The sequence below is a fragment of the Aplysia californica genome, unplaced genomic scaffold (genome assembly GCF_000002075.1).
Source record: "Aplysia californica isolate F4 #8 unplaced genomic scaffold, AplCal3.0 scaffold01292, whole genome shotgun sequence".
In the NCBI taxonomy this organism is placed as follows: Eukaryota; Metazoa; Mollusca; class Gastropoda; order Aplysiida; family Aplysiidae; genus Aplysia; species Aplysia californica.
The window spans coordinates 20,310-38,548 of NW_004798562.1; the positions used below are offsets into that span (position 1 = coordinate 20,310).

The 18,239-nt window shown below is 43.9% G+C and overlaps 1 long non-coding RNA gene across 1 annotated transcript in view; it reads right to left on the bottom strand.

The window, feature by feature from the left end:
- The window catches only part of LOC106013801, a 43,152-nt gene that overhangs the window by 16,152 nt on the left and 8,761 nt on the right, over positions 1-18,239 (bottom strand). Inside the window, exon 2 of the long non-coding RNA XR_001185438.2 lies at positions 3,209-3,409. This is a non-coding gene — a long non-coding RNA (uncharacterized LOC106013801). The remainder of the gene's footprint in view (positions 1-3,208; positions 3,410-18,239) is intronic.

The following is an 18,239-nucleotide window of genomic DNA, read 5'->3' on the forward strand; positions in this document are numbered from 1 at the left end:
GAGAGAGAGAGAGAGAGAGAGAGAGAGAGAGAGAGAGAGAGATTTAAAAGGAAAGAAGGAGCATACCACACAAGATCGTCCGCCAACCTAACACTTAATGTTTGTACATTTAAAACATTGTAGACGTTTATCAGTAAACCGACATCACCCGTACCACAGTCCACAATGATAACAGCAGAAGAAACGTGCAGCGCGCCCCATGTGAAACTACAAGCGATATACATGTACACAGCTAGATATAACATGTAGATCTAGATTATATAATATTACAGGATTGTGAAATCACAAGCGAGATACAGCTATGTAGATTCTGTAATATTACAATTGCAGGACTGTGAAATCACAAGCAATATACACAGCTAAGTAGATTCTATAATATTTACAGGATTGGCAAGTTAAATAAAGCTGTGCCAATTCAACTAAGCTATTCAACGTTCAAGATTTTCTTGCTATTTACAGCAATTCATCTGTTGTTGTCGTTTTGAAGGGGGGGGGGGTGTTGCGTATTGTTGTTTTATTCATTTTTTGTATTTTTGTTGTTGGTGTTTAGTTTTAGTTTTAGTAAGAGTTTTACGGCACTTGCAACACAATAAGGTCATATAAGTGAAAATGGTATGGGTTTAACGCCCCTATCAACACTATTAGGTTATTTAAGGTGCGGGACCTCCAAGTTTAACGTCCGTCCCCGATAGGACCGAGCCAAGTGAGAAGTTCGTGTAAAGTGCCTTTCCCAAGGACAAAACGTCGGACCGAGCTGAGGCTCGAACCCCCGAACCCGCAGTCTCACAATTACGAGTCCGGTAGCCTAACTACTAGGCCACCGACGCCACGGTCATACAAGTGCCGAAGAATAGATTATCTGTGACAAGAGGGTAGCATACACAAAAAAAGAAGGAGGAGAGATAAGGACGACAGACAGATGTTTGATAGGAAAGAAGGAGCAAACCACACCAGAGCACCCGCCAACCACCCACCTACTGGCAAGAAGGGCCAGCCAGTCGGCCCAGCAGACACACGATACTGCAGTGTGACAGACAGCAGGAGGGCAGTACTGTACACTCGGCGGCCGAGGACACTGTGGAAAATACCGGGCGCTAGACGCCACACATAGAGTAGAGAGAACAGCAGCTGGAGATAGTGGAAACCAGGAGCGAACACGGAAACTTCGAGGGGAAACGACGGCGCACATACAGAAGAAGGCGATGCACGCGGTCGCGGAAAAATTTACGTCCTATCCCCCCCAAAAAGGTTACGCGGTGGTGGAGGTCGGGGTTCTTCTTTTATCCCTTGTCATATTTTCTCTCTCTCTCTCTCTCTCTCTCTCTCTCTCTCTCTCTCTCTCTCTCTCTCTCTCTCTCTCTCTTTTTTTTTTTATTTCGAGGAAAGTCGATAATGGATTTTGAGTCATCATAAAATTTAAGTGATTCCAATATAATAAATTTTCCATTTTTTGGTCGAATAGGTTTAATTTCAGCGATATGTAGTTTCCGGAGAGAGAGAGAGAGAGAGAGAGAGAGAGAGAGAGAGAGAGAGAGAGAGAGAGAGAGAGAGAGAGAGAGAGAGAGAGAGAGAGAGTGAGTTCAGTAAATAAATGTTCTAGGAAAGGAAAGGTCTACAGTATTTTTAGTTTTAGTAAGAGTTTTACGGCACTCGCAACACAATAACGTCCTATAAGTGCCGAACATTAGAGGTGTTACAAGAGAGTAACATTTACACAAAAAAGAAGGAGCTCTGTAAGTATGCAGACTTGAACTTTTTGTAAGGAAATCGTTTGATTTTTATTTTCTTTTTTCTTTTTTAGTAAGAGTTTTACGGCACTGGCAACGCAATACGGTCATATAGGTGCCGAAGATTAGAGGTGTTACAAGAGAGTAACATTTACACAAAAAAGAAGGAGCTCTGTAAGTATGCAGACTTGAGCTTTTTGTAAGGAAATCGTTTGATTTTTCTTTTCTTTTTTCTTTTTTAGTAAGAGTTTTACGGCACTGGCAACGCAATACGGTCATATAGGTGCCGAAGATTAGAGGTGTTACAAGAGAGTAACATTTACACAAAAAAGAAGGAGCTCTGTAAGTATGCAGACTTGAGCTTTTTGTAAGGAAATCGTTTGATTTTTCTTTTCTTTTTTCTTTTTTAGTAAGAGTTTTACGGCACTGGCAACGCAATACGGTCATATAGGTGCCGAAGATTAGAGGTGTTACAAGAGAGTAACATTTACACAAAGAAGAAGGAGTGGAGATAAGGACGATAGATGTTTGATGGGACAGAAGGAGCAAACCACACCAGAGTACACGAAGAGTTTCTGAAGTCACAACTCTGTCTACTCTGCAATAAGCAGATAAAGGAGGGGGGGCAGTCACATTGGAAAGAAGTGGGAGCTCAGCACCCCCCCCCCCCCCCCCCCCGGGGCGGTGCAACTTACTGAAGTGTCTTTAGGCCATTCCCAAAGGGGGGACATTAACCATGCTCTTATGCACAGTAGAATTGTAATTGTAAATGGGCTGATTCATCAATGTCATGCTCATTGCTGTGCCTGAACTACAACAGGGAACTGCTGCTTTTTCTTTCCTAATCCTTACTATTGTCATTTTGCCTCCACTTCTTTTGTATGTTTGTCACATTCTGATGACCCCCTATTTCCGGGGTGCCTTACAAGTCGAAGCAGACTTTGTGCTGTGGAAGCTAGAGTTAGCCTGATTCCCTGTAAGGACTTCTCTGTTGACACCCACCCCTTGGCGCTCATATGACTTTATGCTGTTGCGAGCGCCGTAAAACCTCTACTAAAACAAAAAAGTAGAAGCAGAACACATCATACTACTCGAGACAGAAACCTCCCAACTTGAGTAAGCTAAAGTAGACTAACAACTCAAACTGTTGCCCGAGTCTTCTTTTTTCTTTTTTTTCTTCTTTTTTTGGGGGGAGGGGGGGTAAACAGAAGACAGATAGCTTTGGATTCAGATCTACCAGTGCCCCCCCCCCCCCCGAAAAATAATAATTTTTTTTAAATGTTTTAATCCATTAATTAATTAATAAAAATCGCACCCTATTAAAACTTCTAAAACGACTTCCTTACAAAAACACAAGTCAGAGTCAGCAAACACGTAGGCCTTTTTTAAGGTTCTTATTATTATCATTATTATTATTATTATTATTATTATTATTATTATTATTATTATTATTATTATTATTATTATCCACATGTACTTACAGAGCGTATTTGACCTCCGCCAGGCGACAGCCGTTCGTTCAATCGTGTCTTTCGATCGTGCTCTCTCTCTCTGTCCCTGCCCTGCCTCTATCTACTCCCTCAAACGTTCAGTTCTGCCGCCTTTCCCGCACTCCGAGGAACCACACACACACACAATCCCCGTGCTTGTCCTTGACTCCACCTTACGAGACTACCTCGGTCCTGCAGAAGACAAGAGGAGATGAGAAACACTTAAAGATAACCCCCAAAAATTTTGTTATAGTTTTTTTTTGTTTTTTAAAATAAAGTTTTAGTAAGCGTCATATGGCACTTTCAACACAGTTTAGTTTTAGTAGAGGTTTTACGGCGCTCGCATCTGCATAAGGTCATATTGTAAGCGCCAGAAGATTGGAGATGTTACAAGAGAGTAACAAACATAAAAAAGAAGAAGGGGGGGGGGGGGGAAATAAGGACGATAGATGTTTGACAGGAAAGAAGAAGCAAACCACACCAGAGCACCCGCCAACCACCCACACTTTCAACACAAATAGGTCATGTTCAGAGAAGAGTAGGAGGGTTAAGAAAGACAACTGTTTGCTAAGAAATAAAGGAGCAAACCACGTACTATAGGAGCCGCCAACCAACCACGAGTAGATCTACAGGAGGAACACTTTTAAGACACCTCCGGGGCTCTCGTGGCCTAGAGGTTAAGGCGGTATTCGCCTCTCATTCAAAGGTCCCGAGTTCGAATCCGGGTAGCGACGGAAAAAAATTTCTTCTCTAAAAGTGTCTCCTTTCACCTCCTTTCCTGCGCTCTAACAATGTTCTGTCGTCTGCTTTCGTCTCCACTTTCTGCCCCCACTTCCTCCCCTCCTTTGCCCCCTCCTTGGCTCCTTCTTACTGCTGTCATTCAGCCACACCCCTGATCTTCTGGTAGGATCTACACCTAGCCTTCTCGGACAAGGGCGGAAAATCTCAGAGGTCCGGTGTACAAGTAGCGAACGTGAAAGATCCCTTGGTGGTCTAAAATAAATAAGAGAAGGCTTCGGCTGCTACCCAGTCAAAATTCAAAAATTTCCTACGAACTGAAAATCTTTAATGTGTCCCGCTTTCTCATACTCATATGACCTTATGCAGTTGCGAGTGCTGTAATAAAACACTTACCAATAATAATTAACAAACAAACCCCCCCCCCCAAAAAAAAAACAAAAAAACCTCAGCACGTTCTCAGAGATGTACCACAAAACCCCCACGCTCAAGAACTAAACAATCTTTGCAGATCGTTGGGAAAAGGATCAGATGTCAAGTGCAGCTCACAACTTGTTTCCCTCTCTCTTCAAATCTCTTTTGTTATCTCTATAAAAGTATGGTCGATCCCGGTTGAAATATTCCAGGGACACGATTTGGGTCACAGAGCTTTTTGTAAGGAAATCGTTTGATTTTTATTTTCTTTTTTCTTTTTTAGTAAGAGTTTTACGACACGCACTGGCAACGCAATACGGTCATATAGGTGCCGAAGACTAGAGGTGTTACAAGAGAGAAACAAACACACACACAAAAAAGAAGGGGAGATAAAGACGATAGATGTTTGACAGGAAAGAAGAAGCGAACCACACCAGAGCACCCGCCAACCACCCACTCGTGCGTGCTACAGTTAAGCGCCTAACCGCCACACCACAGACGCCTGTTGTTAATGTTATTATTGTCGTCTTGGACTAATGACTCAACGGTCACGATGTTAGTAATCCACCACACAATAACGACCGGTAATTAGTCCTTGGCTAGCAGAAGCAGCAGCAGCAGCAGCATTAGTAGCAGCAGCAGCAGCAGCAGCAAGTAGTGCAATCACAGTCATTAGTGGAAGAGGAAATCAAGTAGCACGTAAACGTAGTACACACAGCTTGAGAGAGAGAGAGAGAGAGAGAGAGAGAGAGAGAGAGAGAGAGAGAGAGAGAGAGAGAGAGAGAGAGAGAGAGAGGGGGGGGGGAGTCTGAGAGTAAAATAAGACAGAGAAAGATAGATATAGATATATATATTATATTGTTTTAGTAAGCGTTTCACGGCACTTGCAACATAATAAGGTCATATAAGTGTCGAAGATTAGAGGTGTTACAAGAGAGTAACAAACACAAAAAAGAAGGAGGAGAGATCATGACAATAGATTTTTTTTTAAGGAAAGAATGAGCAAACCACACCAGAGCACCCGCCAACCACCCACTGGAGCAGACAACGATAGACAGTCGCGGGAAGGGAAGAAGACTGATGGATGGACACAGCGAACAACCTATCAGGGCGACCTGGTTCCACGAACGTCCACTACCTCGTCGTCACTCTCTGCCGGAGACACAGTCACACGCACATACACACACATAAACACACACACACGCACGCGCGCACACACACACACACACACACACACACACACACACACACACACACACACACACGTTGGAGAGAGAGAGAGAGAGAGAGAGAGAGGGGGGGGAGGGGGAGGGAGAAGGAAAGAAAGAAAGAAAGAAAGAAAGAAAGAAAGAAAGAAAGAAAGAAAGAAAGAAAGAAAGAAAGAAAGAAAGAAAAAGAAAGAAAGAAAAAGAAAGAAAGAAAAAGAAAGAAAGAAAGAAAGAAAGAAAGAAAGAAAGAAAGAAAGAAAGAAAGAAGGGGAAAAGTCAGATGGACACAGCGAACAACCTATCAGGGCGACAGGGTCCCACGTCCACTATCTCGTCATCACTCTCTGCCGGACACAGTCACACACGATGGAGAGAGAGGGGGAGAGAGAGAGGGAGAGACAGAGAGACAGCGACAGAGAAAGGGGGGGGGAGAAAGAAAGAAAGAAAGAAAGAAAGAAAGAAAGAAAGAAAGAAAGAAAGAAAGAAAGAAAGAAAGAAAGAAAAAAGAAAGAAAGAAAGAAAGAAAGAAAGGAAGGAAGGAAGGAAGGAAGAAAGAAAGGAAGAAAGAAAGGAAGGAAGAAAGAAAGAAAGAGAGAGAGAAAAAGAAAGAAAGAAAGGAAGAAAGGAAGACAGGAAGAAAGGAAAGAAGAAAGAAAGAAAAAGAGAGAGAGAAAAAAAGAAAGAAAGAAACGAAGAAAGGAAGAAAAGAAAAAAGACAGAGAGAGAGAGAGAGAGAGAGAGAGAGAGAGAGAGAGAGAGAGATGAAACATTGTGTAAGAAAGAAAGCGCTCAATACCAACCAGTGACGCCCTTCATACACCCGCTCGTACAATGGTAAAAGTTTTGTTGTTTGTTTTTTTTAAATTGTTTTTTGTTTTTTGGTAGACCACACACATCAAAGCGCAGTGAGAGAGAGACAAACCATCGAACTCACAATCAACGCGCTGAAGAAGAAATCCTTCGGACAGTAGTACGGCTTCCACAACTTGCATGCATGTGAAGGGGGAAAGTCTGATGGACACAGCGAACAACTTACCACCAGACTGATGGATGGACACAGCGAACGACCTATCAGAACGACCTATCAGGACGACCCACGTCCACTATCTCCGTCGTCACTCTCTGCCGGGGACAAACAACAGTCACACGTTGGAGAGAGAGAGAGAGAGAGAGAGAGAGAGAGAGAGAGACAGAGAGACAGAGAGACAGAGAGACAGAGAGACAGAGAGACAGACAGACAGACAGACAGACAGACAGACAGACAGACAGACAGACAGACAGACAGACAGACAGACAGACAGACAGACAGACAGACAGACAGACAGACAGACAGACAGAGAGGGGGGGGGAGAAAGAAAGAAAGAACTTTTTTTAATTGATGAATTTTTAATAAGAATTTGTTTTTACCGCACACACCAAAGCACAGTGAGAGAGATCACCAGTAACTCGTAATCAACGCGCTGAAGAAGAAATCCGTGGGACAGTAGTACGGCTTCCACAACTTGCATGCATGTGAAGGGGGAAAGTCTGATGGACACAGCGAACAACCTACCACCAGACTGATGGATGGACGCAGCGAACAACCTATCAGGACGACCCACGTCCACTGTCTCGTCGTCGTCACTCTCTCAATCTCTGCCGGGGACACACAACAGTCACACGTCTTGTGCCACAGGGGTACGGAAATTTGGGCCGGAATCTTCTTCTACCCCTTGCTGATATCGATGATAGTGGTATCGAATATGCCTACCAGATGTGACTCAATCAAAGATAGTACATAACATAATACTTATGTACTATCTTTGACTCAATGTATTAATAGTATAATTCGGTTCACATGGACCAAATGAGTTTGTTTGAATAAAGAGATTACACGAATAATTTACTTGACGGGGAATAACGAATAAGTGCCAAAACTGTTTCCTATGATTGTTTTTAAATTCGTAAATTGATTTTTTTTTAGTACGTGTTTTACGGCACTTGCAACACAATAAGGTCATATAAGTGCCAAAGATTAGAGGTATTAAGTGAGAGCAACAAACACAAAAAAGAAGGAGAGGAGATAAAGACGATAGATGTCTGATAGGAAAGAAGAAGCAAACCACACCAGAGCACCCGCCAACCACCCACTATGATTTTTTTTTTTTATTCGTACATCGATATAACAGAAGAAAAAAAATTCATGGCATAAAAACAGGAGTGGAGGGGGCGGAACAGGACTCAAAAATTACATTACTCGATACCCTTCGAATATTCTGAAACACAATCGATACCAACAGAAAATTATTTTTTTTAAATCGGGCGCGGCAAATTTCCGCTTCCCATGCGACGGAACATTGCTGGCTGGGTCGTCCGTGGTCGTGGTCGTGGTCGTAGTCGTAGTCGTAGGTGGCAACCAAAAAAAAAACCCCCCACCTCGTGCCCTCGACGGTCAGAGATAGATCTTGCAGGAGAACGAAAAGGTCGTGCCCTAGTTGGAATATTACAGCAAGGCCGAAGACCCCCGCGACCGACGATGATGGGTCATGAGTCATGAGTGTCGTTATCTCTTCCAGAAAACGTGGCTCGTCATAAGATTATGGCGAACAGCAAGATTTCACTTACTGAACCCTACCCGTACGCCCTGGGGTCATTTTGAACCCCCGTAGTTGAATTCTTCATATTTTAGAATACTTTTAGTGCGAAGATCTCTTTGAAACTCAATATTTCTTTTAAAAAATCATTTTTGACAGACTGCTATGCAAAGCGTTCAGATCGGATTAACGAGTAAATTTCTTCTTTGGAAAGTGGTGGCACACAGGTCCCCACAACGTATGGATACGATAGTATAACACGATGTACGGATAGCGTTAAGTCACTGGTGACCGCCCAATCACCGCAAGGAAAGAGATACCCGACACCCTGACCACCCCCCCCTAAAAAAAACCCTGCTCATCAAAATATACGAACTGGCCTAGTTTTCATTTTTAAATGGAAGGGGGGGGTGGCTTTGTTTTGTGGCTTTTTCTTTGAGGAGAAAGTACCTGTTAGTAAAAGATTCTCGGCATTTGCAACACAAATAGGCCATTAAGTGCCGAAGGTCTCGTGGCCTAGAGGTTAAGGTGTTGGCCTCTCATTCAAAGGCTTCTTCTTCTTCTTCTTCTTCTTCTTCTTCTTCTTCTTCTTCTTCTTCTTCTTCCTCTTCTTCTGGCGTCATGTCTGGAGCGCAGACATTGACGATCATGGTACCCCGCTCCTTTCTGTAATCTGTCAATTTGACCTAATTCGCGTAAGGTTCTTCCATCAACAGCGCCAAAAAGCAATGTGGGCAGGTGGCAGGGCAAGGTAAGACCAAAGACCATGTATACATATCATGTAAGACCAAAGACCATGTATACATGTAAGACCAAAGACCATGTATACATACAAGACCAAAGACCACGTATATATACACGGTCTTTGGTAAGACGCCGAGCTGGACCTACTAGAAGTAAGGCCATTGGGAAAGTCGGACCCAAAGACACTCCACTATCTTTGGTCGGACTGTTCGGGGATAGGGGCCCCGGATAGCGATAAGAGTTAGAGTTTGTTTAACGCACGGCGTCTTCGACACAGTTAGGTCACAGCAAAGACAGCACACACCACAACGACAACATGGGTTACTCTCTAGAAGCTCAGAGTACGAAGTACAAGAACGTGTAGGTTGCACACTAAAACGGGGTGCCCACTACGGCTGGATCGGGGCGATCGCCCGACTCGATCGCCTGAAACTGAAAACAAACACTTTGAGGCGATCGAGTCGGGCGATCGGGTCTATCGGCCGAACCCATCCGTAGTGGGCACCCTGTTTTTAGTAAGCGTCTCCCGTCCTTGGCAATCCACTGATTTTTCGTTTTTAAACGTTAGTAAGAGTTTTAAGGCACTCACAACCCAATAAGGGCTTTTTAAGTTTTAGTAAGAGTTTTACGGCATCCACAACACGATAAGGGCTTTTTAAGTTTTAGTAAGAGTTTTACGGCACTCGCAACACAGTAAGGGCTCCTCCTGTCTTCCTCAGTCTTAACCCTATCCGTATGTCGAGTTTTACTATCGTATCCATACGACGTGCGGAACTCTTGAGTCTGTGACACTACTTTCGAAACAGAAAATTTACTCCTTAATCCGATCCGTACGCTTTCCATTGTAGTCTGTCAAACTTATGTATTGAGGAATACTGAAAATTTCAAACAGATCTTCGTACTAGAAGTACATATGTGAGGCAGCGTGGTGGAATCAGGCTCTCGTCAAGTTTTGGGCACATAGAGTATTGGTATCATCTTAAAGCTTGTTCAATTGTCTTTATTTGGATGGAAAAAATATCCGTGTATCTTAAATACAAGTCGAGATATTTAAGAATGAAGGAGGTGGGGGTCACCTGCTTTCAGAGGTAACATTAGTGAGAAAATGGCATCCAAAGATTAGTTATTTCCTTTGCTTAAGAGTCCGTGGTAACTGAAAATGTACAATTTGTGTGCCTTTAATCAACATTTTTCAGAAAAATCCACACAGAAATGAGTTTTCTAATGGACATGAAAGGTGTAGAGCCAAAAAAACAAAAATCTGATAAAAATTCACAAACCTGTGGATAAATGCAAGTTTCTTCACTCTGATTATTTTGACGAGAGCCTGGTTCCACCACGCTGCCTCGCATATTCTAAAATGTGAACTATACAACCCCCGGGGGAACAAAATGACCCCAGGGCGTACGGATAGGGTTTATCTATCTTCATTAATTCTCATTTTCTGGACAGAAGCAATGATCCTCCGCGGGTCAAGGGAGCCCGAAAACGTTCCCATTTAAAACATTTTACAAGTATTCCTCCGAAATTCGACACATTTTAGAAAAAACGCGCGGAACAGAAAAAATGATTGCAATTCCCTGCGCACTAAAGAACTCCGGCCCGGTCTCTTTCGGGACAAGAGGTTCGCCCACTTTTTTGTTTGTTAAAAACAAGGAATCATTAGGAAGAAGGGACACTGGTTTCCTGTGTGATAAAATGTAACAAGTGGGGAAGGCGGAAGAAGACTAGCGAATAAAGGAAACTAAAACTACTGGACAAGAATCTTTTCCACAAAGACTGGTGCAAGCTACACGCGTTGAATTTGTTCTGTCTGTCTGTCTGTCTGTCTGTCTGTCTGTCTGTCTGTCTGTCTGTCTGTCTGTCTGTCTGTCTGTCTGTCTGTCTGTCTGTCTTAGTAACAGTTTCACGGCACTTGCAACACAATAAGGTCATATAAGTGTCGAAGATAAGAGGTGTTACAAAGACAAAAAAGAAGGGGAGGTAAAGACGATATGGTAGGAAAGAAGAAGCAAACCACACAAGAGCACCCGCCAACCACCCACTGTCTGCCGTCTGTCTGTTGCCTGTCTGTCTGTCTGTGAACATACATTGCAAACGACCTCGGGCGTCCTTTTAAATTTGGGGTTGCAAAAGGGGTGGGGGTGGGGGCATCCGGAGAAATAAAAGTATCTCCGCCCACTTGACTCAGACCTATCGGAGATTGACGTTGAGGTCAGCCATAACAGTCATTATAATAATAATAGATAGCATTTGTATAGCGCAAATCCCCGCTCAACAGCAAGCTCTATGCGCTTCACAATCTATACTATTACCACAGCAGACCTGAGAGCATTCTGAAACAAACTCAACTTCCTGGGAAACATACAGTGCAAGCAGCCATTTATAGGCGCTAAAAAACTAACATACTGACAAGATCTTTCGCTGTCTATAGCTGGGTACCCATTTCCACCTGGGTGAAGTGAGAAAAATTCGTGTAAAGTGCTTTTCCCAAGGACACAACGTCGGGCCTACGGCTTGAACCCCCGACCCCGCAACCTCACGATTACGAGTCTTGTAGCCTAACCACTAGGCCACCGACGCCACATTATCAACATTATCATTGTCTTTTTCCCCCTGCACCCGGGTATAAGCCACGGACAAACACGTTCCACCTTTCTCTATCCTGGGCTAGCCTCTTGATATTTGTCCATGTCTTCCCACTTTTCTGTACATCGATTTCTGTGATTCTTCTCCAGGTTCCACGCGGTCTTCCCCTTGATTTCTTACCTTGTGGATTCCAATCCAAAAACTTTCTTTGTCATGTAAAGTCATTATAGAGGCGGTAAATTCATAACACACAAAGCTAGGACTAGCAGTACAGCACCCGTTCTCGGCAGAGCTTAGTTTTAGTAAGAGTTTTACGGCACTTGCAACACAATAACGTCATATAAGTGCCGAAGTTTAGAGGAGTTACAAGAGAGTAACAAACACAAAATAGAAGGAGGGGGAGATAAGGACGATGGATGTTTGATAAGAAAGAAGGAGCAAACCACACAGGAGCACAGCCAACCACCCACAATTTTATCATTATTGTAAGACAGACAGCCAGCCAGCCAGACAAGACAGATGAACAATGGTAAAGAAGCATCATGACCTACCAGTCAGTGAAGTGTCGCTCAAACCACCACCACCAACAACAACAACAACATAATAACGTGGAGTGGTGAACGACAAATTCGCGTTACGGCACGGTTGTTCTAAGAAGAGACACCTATATCGATCCCGCACACGCCTTCCGTTTGATCTATAAATAATATTCCAGACTCCGCGCCCCAGAATCCCCTTAATCCAAAATGGACAGGCATAGAGGGACATGAATTCTATCCCTTTTCCTCTGCTAATATGTCATTACTTTCACATGGAGCTCCCCGGGTCGATAGCGACATCACAAGTAACAAAGTAAGATGGAATTCCTCCTTCAAGTCCAATCGATGCAGAAATCGTCGTGTCTGTTTTCTGTCCCACATTCTGAACCAGTGCTTTCACAAGAATAATACAGCCCGGATTACGGGTACAGTCCCATCATAAAGATTTGACATTGGTCATTTTTTTCTTCTTTTTTTTTTGAAGGGGGGGGGGTCATATGGGTGTTTTACGACCCCATTCATACAATTTAGATCGTGGGTAGTTTTCGGGAGTTCTGGTGTAGTTTGCGTCTTCTTTCCTATCAAACAAACATCTATCGTCCTTATCTGTCCTCCTTCTTTTTTTGCGTTTGTTACTCTCTTGTAACACCTTTAATCTTCGGCATTTATATGACCTTATAGTGTTGCAAGTGCCGCAAAACTCTTACTAAAACTTTAAAAAAAACAATTTAGATCATTTAGGAGGCGGGCTTCTGACCCTAGCAGAAAAATCAAGATATTAGATTTAAAAATGCCCCCCCCCCCCCCCAACCCCCCACCCCGCTCGGGAACCGAACTGAAGTCTCCTGTATGCGACAACGAAGCGCCTAACCGCTACGCCAGACACAAATCAAATGGTCATTGTGGAGGTAGAGTATGAAGAAGCTCCCTCCATCCATCCACTCTATAATTACCATATAAAATTGGTCTTCGTTGTTTTAGTACAGGTTTCACGGCGCTCGCAACTGCATAAGGTCATATGAGCACCAAGGGGTAGATGTCAACAGAGAAGTCCTTACAGGGAATCAGACTTACTCTGCTCACCTCTCTAGCTTCAACAGCACAAAGTCTGCTTCGATTATCAAGGCACCCCGGAAATAGCGGGTCACGAGAGTGTGACAAACATACAATAGAAGTAGAGGTAAATGACGACAGTAAGGATTAGGAAAGAAAAAGCAGCAGTTCCCTGCTGTAGTTCAAGCACAGTTATGAGCATGACGTTGGATCAGCCAATTTACAATACTGTGCATTAAAACGAGAAATGTCCCCCCTTTGGGAATGGCCTAAAGACACTTCAGTAAGCGGCACCGCCCCGCAGGGTACAGACAGACAGAGAGACAGACAGACAGACAGACAGACAGACAGACAGACAGACAGACAGACAGACAGACAGACAGACAGACAGACAGACAGAGAAAGAAAAAAAGCGTCTGATAGGTAAGAAGGAGCAAACCACACCTGACCACCCGCTAACCCCCCGAACCCACACGCACAGACAGTGTAAGATGGACAGACATATAGACAGACAGACAAAGGGAAACTTAAACACGCAGGACATACCAATGGTGCCATAAAAACGAAAAACCCATCGACGCTCAGACAGACAGACACACACACACACACACACACACACACACACACACACACACACACACACATATATATACACACACACACATACACACACATACACACAGACGTACACACAGATGTACAGACACAAAAATAGACACACAGACACAGACGTACAGACAGACAGAAACGCAGACAGACGTACAGACAGACAAAAGAACGTTAAAAGACGCAGGACATACCAATGGTACCATGAACGCACCGGCGCGTGAAACAAACAAACGATACGCCTGGCCTAGACACTCAGAGAAGTACATTATGTAGTATAATAAGAACGTATAGGGCCGCAAGCCGTCACGGTACTCAGCATTCCAGTTGGGTGGTCTTCTTATACCAGGTGCCCATGGTGGATCGGATCGGATCGGATCGGATCCCATCGGATCGGATCGGACCGGATTGGTAGGCGGGGCTAGCCAGATCACATATTGAGGGAGCAAAGCGACCATCGTAGTACACACCTTTTTTTAAAAAACTATTATTAAGTGTTTTACGGCACTTGCAACACAATAAGGGCATATAAGTGCCGAAGACTAGAGGTGTTACAAGAGAGTAACAAACATAAAAAGGAGGAGGGGAGATAAGGACGATAGATGTTTGATAGGAAAGAAGAAGCAGACCACACCAGAGCACCCGCCAACCACCCACGGTTCGGACTGGTAGACAGACGGGGCTAGCCAGATTACAGATTGATGGCGCAAAGCGACCATCATAGCACAAACCGATCGCAGCCTCAAAGACAAACTTGTTATCGGGCCCCGAATCGGGCGATCGGTTGGCGATCGTTTCGTCGATCCCCCAATGAGAACGGGAGTGAAAGCTACACTACAAATAGATCCATCCCTTGTTGTGTCAAATTTGACTTGTTTTAGTAGAAGTTTTACGGCCCTCGCAACTGCATAAGGTCATATGAGCGCCAGAAGATTAGAGGTGTTACAAGAGAGTAACAAACATAAAAAGAAGGAGGGGAGATAAGGACGATATATTTTTTATAGGAAAAAGAAGAAAACCACACCAGAGCACCCGCCAACCACCCACTCAAATTTGACTGGCCACCTCAAAATAAATACACGGCCGATCTGGCTGGGCTGACCCGGACGCAATTCGACTGAATTCGATTGGCAGTACGCACTTTACGTGCAAAGGGTTCCTTGACTCATTCAGTGGTGCGCAATGGTGCGAGTTAATGACGCCTTTCGGTACTGTAAGTGTAAGCAAAGATAGTACAAGACAAGATGGGCTACTCAGCCTAAAAAGTGTCCGCAGGAAGTATGCTCTTTGCTTCAGATGGCGCTGCAGTCTGTTTTGAAGCTCTCTTTCGTTTTTCCAGAAGAAGAATAGGAATAGCACCTCCTTGCGTGCGCAGATCGACTGCTGTTCATCAGCAGTTCGGGTACGTTCAGTGCGGAGTTTTAGGGTTTTTTAAATTTTAATGTCCTCTCGCCCTTCATTCTAAAGTCAAATTAAACGAAGAAAACCATCTCCTTTTCCTCCGGAAGAGGTTTTTTGTCAGCGTAACCATTTTTTAAAAAGCGTTCTTCCGAAATTTATCCCAAAACTTGCTAGTTTCACTTTGATTTTTTAAAACTCAAGTAGGGTAACTCTGTTCGCAAAGAGTGCGCTTTTGTGAAGAGGGCGCCACCAAATTTTGAGGACACTTTTTTAATTGGCTCAAAGAGAGAAGTGGCCCATCTTGTCTTGTACTATCTTTGGTGTAAGGGCGCCAAAACAGACAGTTCGATTCCCCCGGTGACGACAAAATGTTTACTGCTGGGGTGGTATAAGTATGGGATGGGCCCATCTCTTTTGTTTTAGTAGAGGTTTTACGGCGCTCGCAACCGCATAAGGTCATATGAGCGCTTAAGGGGGGGGGGGGGGGGATGTCAACAGAGAAGTCCTTACAGGGAATCAGGCTTACTCTTCTCACCTCTCTAGCTTCAACAGCACAAAGTCCGCTTCGACTATCAAGGCACCCAGGAAATAGCGGGTCACAAGAGTGTGACAAACATACAAAAGAGGAAGAGAAAAAACTGACGATAGGAAGGATTAGGAAAGAAAAGGCAGCAGTTCCCTGTAGCAGTTCAGGCACAGTTATGAGCGTGACATTGATGAATCAGCCCATTTACAATTACAAATCTACTGTACATAAGAACTGGAGATGTTAATGCCCCCCCCCCCCTTTTTGGGGGGTGAATGGCCTAAAGACACTTCAGTCAGTAGCACCGCCCGGGGGGGGGGGGGGGGGATAGGCCTATCTCTCTCCGCCCAGGGTTGGAGGAAACCCGCCTCCTGCATGATCTAAATTGTGTCGGTGGGAGCGTAAAAGCGCCTATTTTAACCCTATATGCGTACGTCGTGTTTTACTTTCGTATCCATACGACGTGGGGAACTCTGTGCCACCACTTAACCCTATCAGTACGTCGTGTTTTACTATCGTATCCATATGACGTGGGAAACTCTGTGCCACCACTTAACCCTACCCGTACGTCGTGTTTTACTATCGTATCCATATGACGTGGGGAACTCTGTGCCACCACTTAACCCTACCCGTACGTCGTGTTTTACTATCGTATCTATATGACGTGGGGAACTCTGTGCCACCACTTAACCCAATCCGTACGTCTCGTTTTACTATCGTATCTATACGACGTGGGGAACTCTGTGCCACCACTTTCCAAAGAGGAAATTTACTCGTTAATCCGATCCGTACGCTTTGCACAGTTTTCTGTCAAAATGATTTTTTGAGAAATACGTACTGAAAGTTTCAAAGAGATTTTCGTACTAGAAGTATTCTGAAATGTGAAGAATACAACCCCTGTGGTACAAAATGACCCCAGGGCGTACGGATAGAGTTCAAAATCAATTAATTTAAAATCCTAGTACAAGAATTATCGCACTCAAACCTTCTGCGTGTGACAGCCAAGCGCCTAGCCCTAGGCCCACAGAGATGTGTGTAGGCCCAGGCCCAGCCGCTCCACTACAAACGCCAGCGAGGCACACTAAAACTAGAAAGCGCAAGACACGAGTTCTCTACTAGACGGTCAGAGAACGTAGTATGGGTATAAGAACAAATAGGTTCTATAATGTTACAAGCGTTTGTCGATAAGTGAAACGACTTCGGAACAGAAATAGGTCACGTAAAATCGCACCACCCGTCGCGGTGTTTACTAGAGCAATGGAGTGGGGAACAAGGAAGGAGAGACATAAAGAAACGACGAATAGAAAAAACAGAAAGAAATGAAACTATACTGAAGTAAATGTCTTTTTAAGTGTATAGAATTGTGATGTGGTGATGGCGGTGGTGGTGGTGGTGGTGGTGGTGGTGATGGTGGTGATGTGAGTATTTTTGTGTACGTGCGTGTATTGTTGCTTTTAAAAATAAAAAAATTGTGGTGTATGTGTTGTTTTAGTTAATAAACTGTGGTGTGGTGTATGCGTGTGTGTGTGTGCATGCGTTTGTGTATGTGTGCGTGTGTGCGTGTATGTGTGTGTGTGCATGTGTGCGTGTGAGTGGGCGCCTTCGTGTAAGTAAGTGCGTGTGTGTGTGCGTGTGTGTGTGTGTGTGTGTGTGTGTGTGTGTGTGTGTGTGCGTGTGTGTGTGTGTGTGTGTCTGCGTATATGAGTATGCTTGCGTGTGTATGTTTTCCATAAATTGTGGTGTCAGCTTGTGAGGGGAATTTTTTGCCCCATAATCTGTGACCATTGAAATGTTGCATATAAATGAAATACCCGGTAGTGTATCACTGTTTCGTTCCGCCTAATTAATTTACAACAATGTTTCTCAATTGACATTGTCTGTCCCGTCGCGCCTCACATGATGAGGAAGGGTGTGGCTCAGTCGGAATTCACAACAACAACAACAACAACAACAACAACAACAACAACAACAACAACAACAACAACAACAACTGAAGAAGAGCACGCTCTTCGGGGCTCCAAACATTTCGAAAGGATAGGCACACACACACACACACACACACACACACACACACACACACACACACACACACACACTACACACACACACACACAACAACAACAACACCCCGCCTAGGATTATGGTACTTTAAGTTTAAAGTAAGTGTGAACATTTCTTTCTTTCTTGGAAGGAAAAGAAATCAAATGAGGCAGTACTTGAACAAGCCAGCCAACGTGGGCCGCTCGAGAAGGAAAACAATTACCAACAAACCAAAGTGCAGATTCCGGGACACTTGAACAGGCAGGAGGAACCTTAAACATTATGTTAGCCTTAATGTCACATTGAAGGAAAACAAGGAAGGGGTAGACCTAGACGAGGAGCAACTTATTTGGAGAGCCGTAACAGATGGGTGACGGGAATAGATTAGGATAATGTAGCTTTTATTCAAAATACGTTGGTTTTTGTTTGGGGGTTTTTCGTGTTTTTTTTATAATAATTTAGAGCATCCCAGCAAAGGAATGAATGGAGAAACATGGGTGACGGGGAAGGATTAGGACAAAGTTGCTTTTATTTAAAATACGGGTTTTTTTTCTGTTTTTGTTATGTATTTCAATTTAGAGCATCCGGGCA